At 37.6% G+C, this 8,799-nt stretch overlaps 1 non-coding gene across 1 annotated transcript; it reads right to left on the reverse strand.

The window, feature by feature from the left end:
* Window positions 1–5,926: 5,926 nt before the first annotated feature.
* LOC136207638 (small nucleolar RNA R71) lies at window positions 5,927–6,033 on the reverse strand. Its single transcript, XR_010676769.1, has one exon. It is a non-coding gene; the product is annotated as a small nucleolar RNA R71 (small nucleolar RNA).
* Window positions 6,034–8,799: the final 2,766 nt, after the last annotated feature.

Genomic DNA, 8,799 nt, shown 5'->3' on the forward strand with positions numbered 1-8,799 from the left:
GATATGAGTTTATTGGGAATTGAGAAAAATATGGTAGTGGATAGGACGGAGTGGAGGGAGCGAATCTGTGTCGCTGACACGACTTGATTTTCACGGTTTTATATGATGGTTCATGTTAGCCGACCCCGAATCATTTCGGGACTAAGGCTTTGTTGTTGTTGTTGTTGTTGTATACGGCCAGAAGTAGTAAGGACCTAATGGATCACACATAAGACTTGGAAACAAAAGAGAGATGGATCTGATTAATAGATGGAAGCCCAATTGAGCCCAGTAAGGCCCACATGGATAGGGGGGTCGAAATTTATATATATGATTAGGGAAGGAATTAATTTATTCCACTAATCCTAATTTGATTAGGATTATGAATTAAATTAATTAAGAGATAATTAAAGTAGGAGTTTTAATTAGATTAATATGCTCCTATTATTATCTAACTAGGTTACTTATTATTATCCTAATTATATTAGACATATAGTAAGATAATAATTAGAAATCCTATTCTGAATTGGATTCCTATTAAGTGACATATTCCTATCTAACTAGGTTTAGATACAACCTAATATATATACCCCTACCCTAATGAATTTCGACACACTAATTCCTCCCCCTACAAGTGATTTTCGAAATTGCTTCTGGAGAGAGAAAGAAAGAATTCCATTCCCAAGTTCGTGGACAAGAATTCATTCGGCATTCCATCGATTGATTAATCTAATTCATCCCTCTTTCTCATTGATCTTGTGTTGGTTAATTAGAGGTAATCTATTTTGGTTACATCTCATAAGGGTTGATTCTAATTTAACCTCACCGTGTTCACGAAAGAAGAAAAACAATCAAAAGGGAGAAATTCGTTTTTCTTCGCCTACATCAGGTCAGTTCACTATTTCGAGGATTCCCGGAGATTGAACCGTCGGATCGTCGCGATTTTTGGACAGTAGCTTCTAGACACATTCTTCCACGTGTCCACCGAAGGGATTGTCGTTCGGAGGTCTGGAAGGTCTATTTTGAATAGGGGCAGATTGGTAAACAGTTTACATCTTCTTTGAAGTTGTGGGCACTTCGTTTGCAACGGTAGATTGATCATCGAAAGGTATATCTTCTTATCCCTCTTTATATGAAATAACGATTAACGGATCCTATGGTTAAAAGGAAGTAGGCTAAAATTTTTATATTTCCGCTACTATACCTTAGTCCTATTTCCAACAGTCATATGCCTCGAGCATGCGCTGTCAATGTACCACATTTTTTTACTTCTCAGCACACCTCATGCTTACCTGCAATATAGCTAGTTATCTTTAGGTACCCAAGTCTTTTTGGGTCCTTGTTTGTTAGGCTCAGCAGGTAAAGCATCATATTTGATCTTATGACGACACACTTGGACAGTGTGTCCATTTTTCCCACAGAAGTCACAGCCGACCTTCCGTTTGGGATATCTCACTGACTGGTCAGCACCCCAGTACTGAGCATGCCAGCACACCTTTGTGGTGTGTCCCTTCTTCCCACAGAAGTCACACTGGACATTCCGTTGGGGATTCCATCTCTGCTGACCAGTACTTCGGTACTGAGTGTTCAGAGGAATATTTCTTTTATTCGGAACCTTGAATTGATTCTGAATAGATGTGATGTCCTTTCTCAATTTCTTAGAATCTGATTGGACCTCTGAGACAAACTTGTGCATAGTTTCTACGTTGCTATGCAAAGTTGAGTTGTCTTGGAGAAGATATCGAAGGTCACTCAGTTTGACCTCTTCAATCTCATCACATCGCCTGCTGAGTGCTCTAACCTTCTCGTTACACTTTTTGATAAGTGTGTAGAGGTGACTCAGGGCATTTATCATTTCATTTCTGAGCAGGGGTAGTGATATTACCTCAGTTGAGTGTGCCTCATCGTCAGATGCAATGGAGGGGTCAGCATGCTCAGAAACACAAGGCTCAGCAAGCTCATCTGCCATGAAGCAGATCTTTGCTGACTCAGTGGCATCAGCTCCTGATGATGATGAATCTTCACTATCACTCTAGGTTGCCACCATTGCCTTCTTGTTGTTCTTCTTTTCCTTCCTCAAGGTAGGATAGCTTGATTTGATATGGCCAGTTTGATGACATTCAAAGCATGTGATGGGCTTTGAGCTGTCCTTCTTGTACTTGTTGTCGCTAGACTCGGCTTTGTACTTGTCAAACTTCTTGTAAGGCTTCTTGGAATATTTATCATTCTTTCTGAACAGCCTTTTCATTTTTCTAGTGAACATGGCCATCTCTTCATCGTCTGTTGAGCTCCCATCAGTGGAGTCAGCTTTCATGACAAGAGACTTTTGCTTCTTGTCCTCAGACTTCTCCTTCACCTCAAAATTCTTCATTGAGATCTCATGGGTCAGTAGAGATCCAATGAGTTCATCATACTTGTAGGTGGTCAAGTCTTGAGCTTCCTCAACAGATGTTTTCTTGGCTTGTCAGCTTTTGGGTAGGCTCCTCAGTATCTTCTTGACTTGCTCTTCCTCAGTAAAGATCTTGTCAAGACTTTTGAGCTCGTTGATAATGTTTGTGAATCTTGAGTTCATTTCAGAGATTCCTTCATCATCATTCATTTCAAACAGCTCGTACAACCTCATGTGCTGGTTCACATTAGACTTCTTAACTTTGTTGGTTCCTTCATAGGTGACCTCCAGTTTCTTCCAAATCTCCTGCGCTGACTCACAACCTGAAATCTTGTTGTACTCTGCAGCATCTAACGCACAGTGAAGCATGTTTATAGCCGAAGCATGATTTTGTAGCTTCTTGAGGTCATCTTCTGACCACTTAGCCTCAGCTTTGACAACCGTTTGGCCGTCAATAGTTTCAACAGGAACAAATGGGCCTTGGACTATAGAAAGCCATGCACTCATATTTGTTTCCTGGATGAAATTTTCATTCTGTTCTTCCAAAAGGTGTAGTTAGACCCGAAGAACATAGGAGGCCGAGTAATGGACAGTCCCTCAGGAAGAATCTGAGTTGTCTGATTTCCTGGGAGGAAACGAGTGTTGTTCTCAGCCATTGTGGGGATCAGCTCAAGATAGTTATATCTTGCTCAGTGAGCTTTTAAGCTCTGATACCACTTGTTGGTCCCGTATAACGTGACAATGTTAGTTCCAAGGGGGGGGGGGATAGGAACTATTTAAAATTTTTTCCGTTAAGGCTGACTTCTTTTCTTTGAGAAAAGGTTTACACAACGACGCTAAGTAGATTTAAGACACAAGCTTAGTCAACTGGTGACTAAGTCTGCTTCTTTCCTTGAGTCAGGAGATAACACTTAAGTCTATTCCTGAACTCAGCTTCTTAGTGCACTCAACTCAGCGTGAGTTCCTTACTTAGTCAGTTTTATAGCAAGCAATATATAAAGGAGTTTAAAGGTTAGAAATATGTTACTCAGCAGACATATCCTGGTTCGGCCTCTCCGCCTACGTCCAGTCCCCGGAACTCATTCCGAGCTTTTTGAATCCTCTACTGAGCTCTTTAAAGGTAAAGCACAAAACCTTTTACAATAGAAGCTGAGTATACAAGAGTACCTTCCTCTATTCCTCTACTCACTCCTATACCTACCGCTGAGTACTATAACCGAGTACTCAGCTTCTCCTTTTTATTCTTCTAGAAATGATAAGTGTTTATCCTAAACAACAATTGCTAAGACACTTTAGATGAATGAAATCACTCTAGACTTTTACACAAAGATTGGAATTGGTGTAAGGTTTGCTTTGCTTTTCTCACAGAACTTCAAGTGTGAATTTGGTCAGCGTTTCGACTTGATTGAAGATCTGTGTTAAGCCCAAAATATACCTAAAATATCATCAATAATTACATCAATATTGCTACTAATTTATACTCGATTATGTTTCTTTCTTATAAGGTACATAAATATTTGGTAAAATCCAAATAGGAACGAAAAGAGCTCGAAAACAGAAGAAAAACCCTACAAAAGGAGTCGAAGACGATAGAAATTATTAATGCCGAATCGAGGACGCGAACGAAAGCAGAAGAACCGAAAAACGTTCCGTGCCGCGACCGCGGCCCCCAAATTCACGGTCGCGACACGCGTTCCCCAGCTTTTCCTTCCTTCGTTTGAAGACCAGTTGATGCTCCCCCATTCTCGGTAGAGAATTTAATATTCTCGGTACGAGCAGGAGTTTTCAGAAGCCTAGTTACACACTTTCATTTTCGACGAAACGCGATCGTTCGGGTGGATAAAGACGTCGTTTCACAACGGACACGATCCTTCACAACGGACACGACACTTCAATCAAGACTCTTCAACATCTATAAATAAAGAGTTGATGGAGAGTTGAAGATAGGTAGAAAAAAGAGATTAGTATAGAATTTATGCAGAAATTCCGAGTCAAGTGATTCAGAAGTTAGATTTCGATTTTGTAAAAAGCAATATGATGTACACACATTGTTTATTCAATAATAACAAGTTTAGTAGCGTTTAGACATTGTTCCAGTTTAGTTTTCATTTTGGTAGTAGACCGACCCAGTCTCTATTACGAAGATTCAGCGAGAAGATTGAGTAGAGGATCCGCCCCTGAGCCTGACAAACTCTAACGAAACCCAAGGAAAGGATTGACAACCCGTTCACTTGCAAGTCGTCGAATGTTTCCATGCTCCATGTTCTCTGTAAACTTGTATCAATTTATATTTCATCTAATAAAGTCCATTCTATTCGATAGATTTTTATGCAGCACTTATGGTAACCAATCCACTAAAGTGACTGCTGGTGTTTTCATTAAAACGTATTTAATCCAAAATCTTTACAAGGAAACTTTGTTGAACACTTAGGCAAATTATTATCTCGAAAGAGTTTTAATTTGATTAAGGGCAACTATCCCGAAAGGGTTTTGTCATGTTCAAAGCCAATTAATTAGAGGTTCCGTCATTTATTTCATCTTTATAATTCGTACAAAGTTTAAAGTTGTTTTCTTTGCTTAATGCAAACAAATACATCTGTTTACTTTTCTGAAAAGTACTAAACGTTCCTATCTTGCAAATTCATTCTTAAATCAGAATATTTTCTAACGTTTTCATAATCTAATCTAATTCTCATTCTAGGAATTTCAAAACCAAAACCGATTAAACAATTTTTCCATATTATAAACCTAAAAGTAAATTTAACCGATTATAAATAAGTTTTGTTCGAAAAACGTTCCCTATGGGATCGATATCTTTTATTACTACAAGCGTATACCATGCACTTGCGGAAATCGCTCAACAAGTTTTTGGCGCCGTTGCCGGGGAACGCCAAAATTTTTGACAAAATTTTAAATTTTTTCGTTTTTTATTACGAATCTAGGTTTATTCATACTTATTCAAACTTTTATATTTTATTTATTTTCAATTACTAATATATTTATTTTTTTCAAATTCTGTTTTGTAGGTAGTTTCGGTTCGTGCAAAATTTCAAGTTCATGCGCAGTTCTCGAAGTTCAGGCACGTCACCAGATCCTATTGACCCAGAAATTGAAACAACTCTTAAAAAGAACAAGAAAGAAAAGAAAAACAAAACCCTAGTAAAAACTAAAATTGCCGAGCCAGAAGTTATGGCCACACTTATGGATTACGCTAGGCCAGGAGTGGCCGGTGTAACAAACAGTATAGTTAGACCCTAAATTAATGCACATCATTTTGAAATTAAGTCTGCGTTGCTTAATATGTTGCAAAATAATGTAACGTTTTACGAGTTACCTAACGAAAATCCTAATACCCATTTGACAAATTTCTTAGAAATTTGTGACACTTTTAAAATTACTGATGTAACTGCAGAAGCAATCAAACTTCGCCTTTTTCCTTTTACTTTGAAGGATCGAGCCAAAGAATGGTTAACTTCTATGCCAGCCGCATCAATTGAGACTTGGGAGCAATTAGCCCAAGCATTTTTATCAAAATTTTTTCCTTTAGCAAAAACCGCAAGAGTCATTAAAAAGTTAACATCTTTTTCTCAAAATGATAATGAAACTCTTTATGAGGCTTGGGAACGTTTTAAAGAACTTCAATGTTTATGCCCACACCACCAATTGCCCGCTGAACTTTTAATGCAAACATTTTATAATGGACTAAATCCTACAACTAGAGGTTCATTGGACGCTATGTCTGGAGGGTTATTTATGAAGAAAACATCTGCCCAAGCAAGAGAACGTTTGGAGGAAATGGCAATCAACAGCAGTATGTGGCCCGCGGAACGTGGGCACGTACCATTAGCGAAACCATCATCCTCAACAACATCATCAGTTAAAGGTATAGTGAATCTTGATCCAGTAGCGATGTTGCAAGCCCAATTTTCTGCATTATCGCACAAAATTGATAGGTTTATGGCACCGTGTGATCCTAATGGTAAGCCAATCCAAACGGATATGGATTACGAAGGTATGAGTGAAATTGAACAGGTAAATTTTGTCCAAGGGCAAAACCAAAATAATAACCCTTACTCCAATACATATAATCCTCGGTGGAGAAATCATCCTAACTTTAACTGGAGAGATAATAATAATGCTAATGCTAATCAAAATCGTACTACTAATTATCAAAATCAATCAAGAGATACGATTAGCACTTTATCTTCTAAAATCGACAAATTTATTGATGCTATGAGCGGAAAAATAAGTAATCACGACGATGGTTTTAAACGGATCGAGAATAAATTCGATCAGCTTATTAAAAACCAATCATCTAGCATCCATAATTTGGAGATTCAAATTGGACAACTCGCTAAATCAATTCCATCCCGCAAAGAGGGAAGTCTTCCAAGCCATACGGAAGAAAATCCGAAAGAGCATGTTAAGGCTATCACTCTTGGTTCAGGGAAAAATTACTTAGGCCCGGAAATGCCCGGAAATTCGACCTTACCTGGAACTGATTTACCGACACCCAAAGAAGATACATTAAAACAAAATGATGCACCAATTGACTCTAGTACAAAAACTTTTGTACCCAAACCACCTTTTCTACACAAAGTCCGCAATAAGGACTATGACAAACAACTTTTAACATTTTTAGACAAACTTAAGAATTTGCATATTAATTTAACGTTTATGGATGCAATTACGCAAATTCCCAATTATGGTAAATTCCTCAAAGATTTAATTTCAAAGAAAATCAGTTGGGAAGGAATTTCATCCATTTCACTAACTGAAGATTGTAGTTCAATTGTGTCAAGCAATTTGCCCACTAAACTCAAAGATCCCTTATGTTTTACCATTCCGTGTAAATTGGGAGATATTGAATTTCCCAGTTGTCTCTGTGATTTAGGAGCAAGCATTAACTTGATGCCATTATCCATTTTTAATAAGTTAGGCTTAGAAGAAGACATCAAACGTACCAATATGGTTTTGCAATTAGCGGATCAAACCACTAAAAGACCATGTGGTATAATTGAGGATGTTTTAGTTAAAGTTGACAAATTTATTTTTCCTACCGATTTCGTTATTTTAGATTTTGCTTATGACGTAAATTGTCCGCTAATCTTTGGTAGACCGTTCATGAACACGGGACGTGCTCTAGTTGATGTGTCGGAAGGGAAAGTAGTTTTAAGAATAGGCGATGATAAGATCGAGTTTGATATGAATCAAGCGATGAAGTATCCTATGGAGGATTTCGCTTGTATGAAGCTTGATTTAATTGAAGAATGTGTAAATGACATTGTTCAAAAAGAAGAAATAGTAGAACCTATAATGAGTGAGGAACTAGAAGATAAGGACCCAGAACCTTTGATTCGAGAAGATGGACCAGTTCCGCCTTCAATTATAGTTCCACCTAAATTAGAACTTAAAGAATTACTAAGTCATTTGAGGTACGCTTTCTTAGGCGAAGGCGATTCTTTACCTACAATTATCTCTAACAAATTAACACAAGTCCAAGAAGAGAAATTGAAAGAAGTTGTTAGAAATAGGATAGGAAGTATGGGTTGGCAAATTTCAGACTTAAAAGGTATTAATCTAAGCATTGTAATGCACAGAATTCACTTAGAAGAAGATAAGCCACCTAAAGCGGATAGGCAAAGACGCCTAAATCCGAATATGAAAGAAGTAGTAAAAAATGAGATTACTAAACTTCTAGACAATGGAATCATTTACCCTATCCCGGATAGTGAATGGGTTAGTCCAATCCATTGTGTACCTAAAAAGGGAGGCATAACAGTTGTAAGGAATGAAGAAGGGGAATTAATACCTACGCGAACCACCACTGGTTGGAGGGTTTGTATAGATTATAGAAATTTAAATAAAGCAACTAGGAAAGATCATTTTCCTCTTCCTTTCATTGATCAAATGATCGAAAGGATAGCTGGTAATGCTTTCTACTATTTTTTAGATGGTTACTCCGGATTCTTTCAAATATACATTTACCCGGATGACCAAGATAAAACAACCTTCACATGTCCTTACGAAACATTTGCATATAGGAGAATGCCCTTTGGTCTATGTAACGCACCTGCAACATTTCAACGTTGTATGACTGCGATTTTTAATGATTTCATTGAAGATATCATGGAAGTTTTTTATGGACGATTTTTCAGTTTATGGAGATTCTTTTGATTCATGCCTAAAAAACTTGGATAAAGTTTTGTCTAGGTGTGAAGAAACAAATTTGGTATTAAACTGGGAAAAATGTCATTTCATGGTTGACGAAGGAATTGTTTTAGGTCATAAAATATCTGAAAAAGGATTAGAAGTAGATAGAGCAAAAACCTCAGTAATAGAGAAATTACCCCCTCCAACTACTGTTAAGGGAGTAAGATCATTTTTAGGACATGCCGGTTTTTACAGAAGATTTATTAAGAATTTTTCTG

Source organism: Euphorbia lathyris, chromosome 9 (genome assembly GCF_963576675.1).
Source record: "Euphorbia lathyris chromosome 9, ddEupLath1.1, whole genome shotgun sequence".
Lineage (NCBI taxonomy): Eukaryota > Viridiplantae > Streptophyta > Magnoliopsida > Malpighiales > Euphorbiaceae > Euphorbia > Euphorbia lathyris.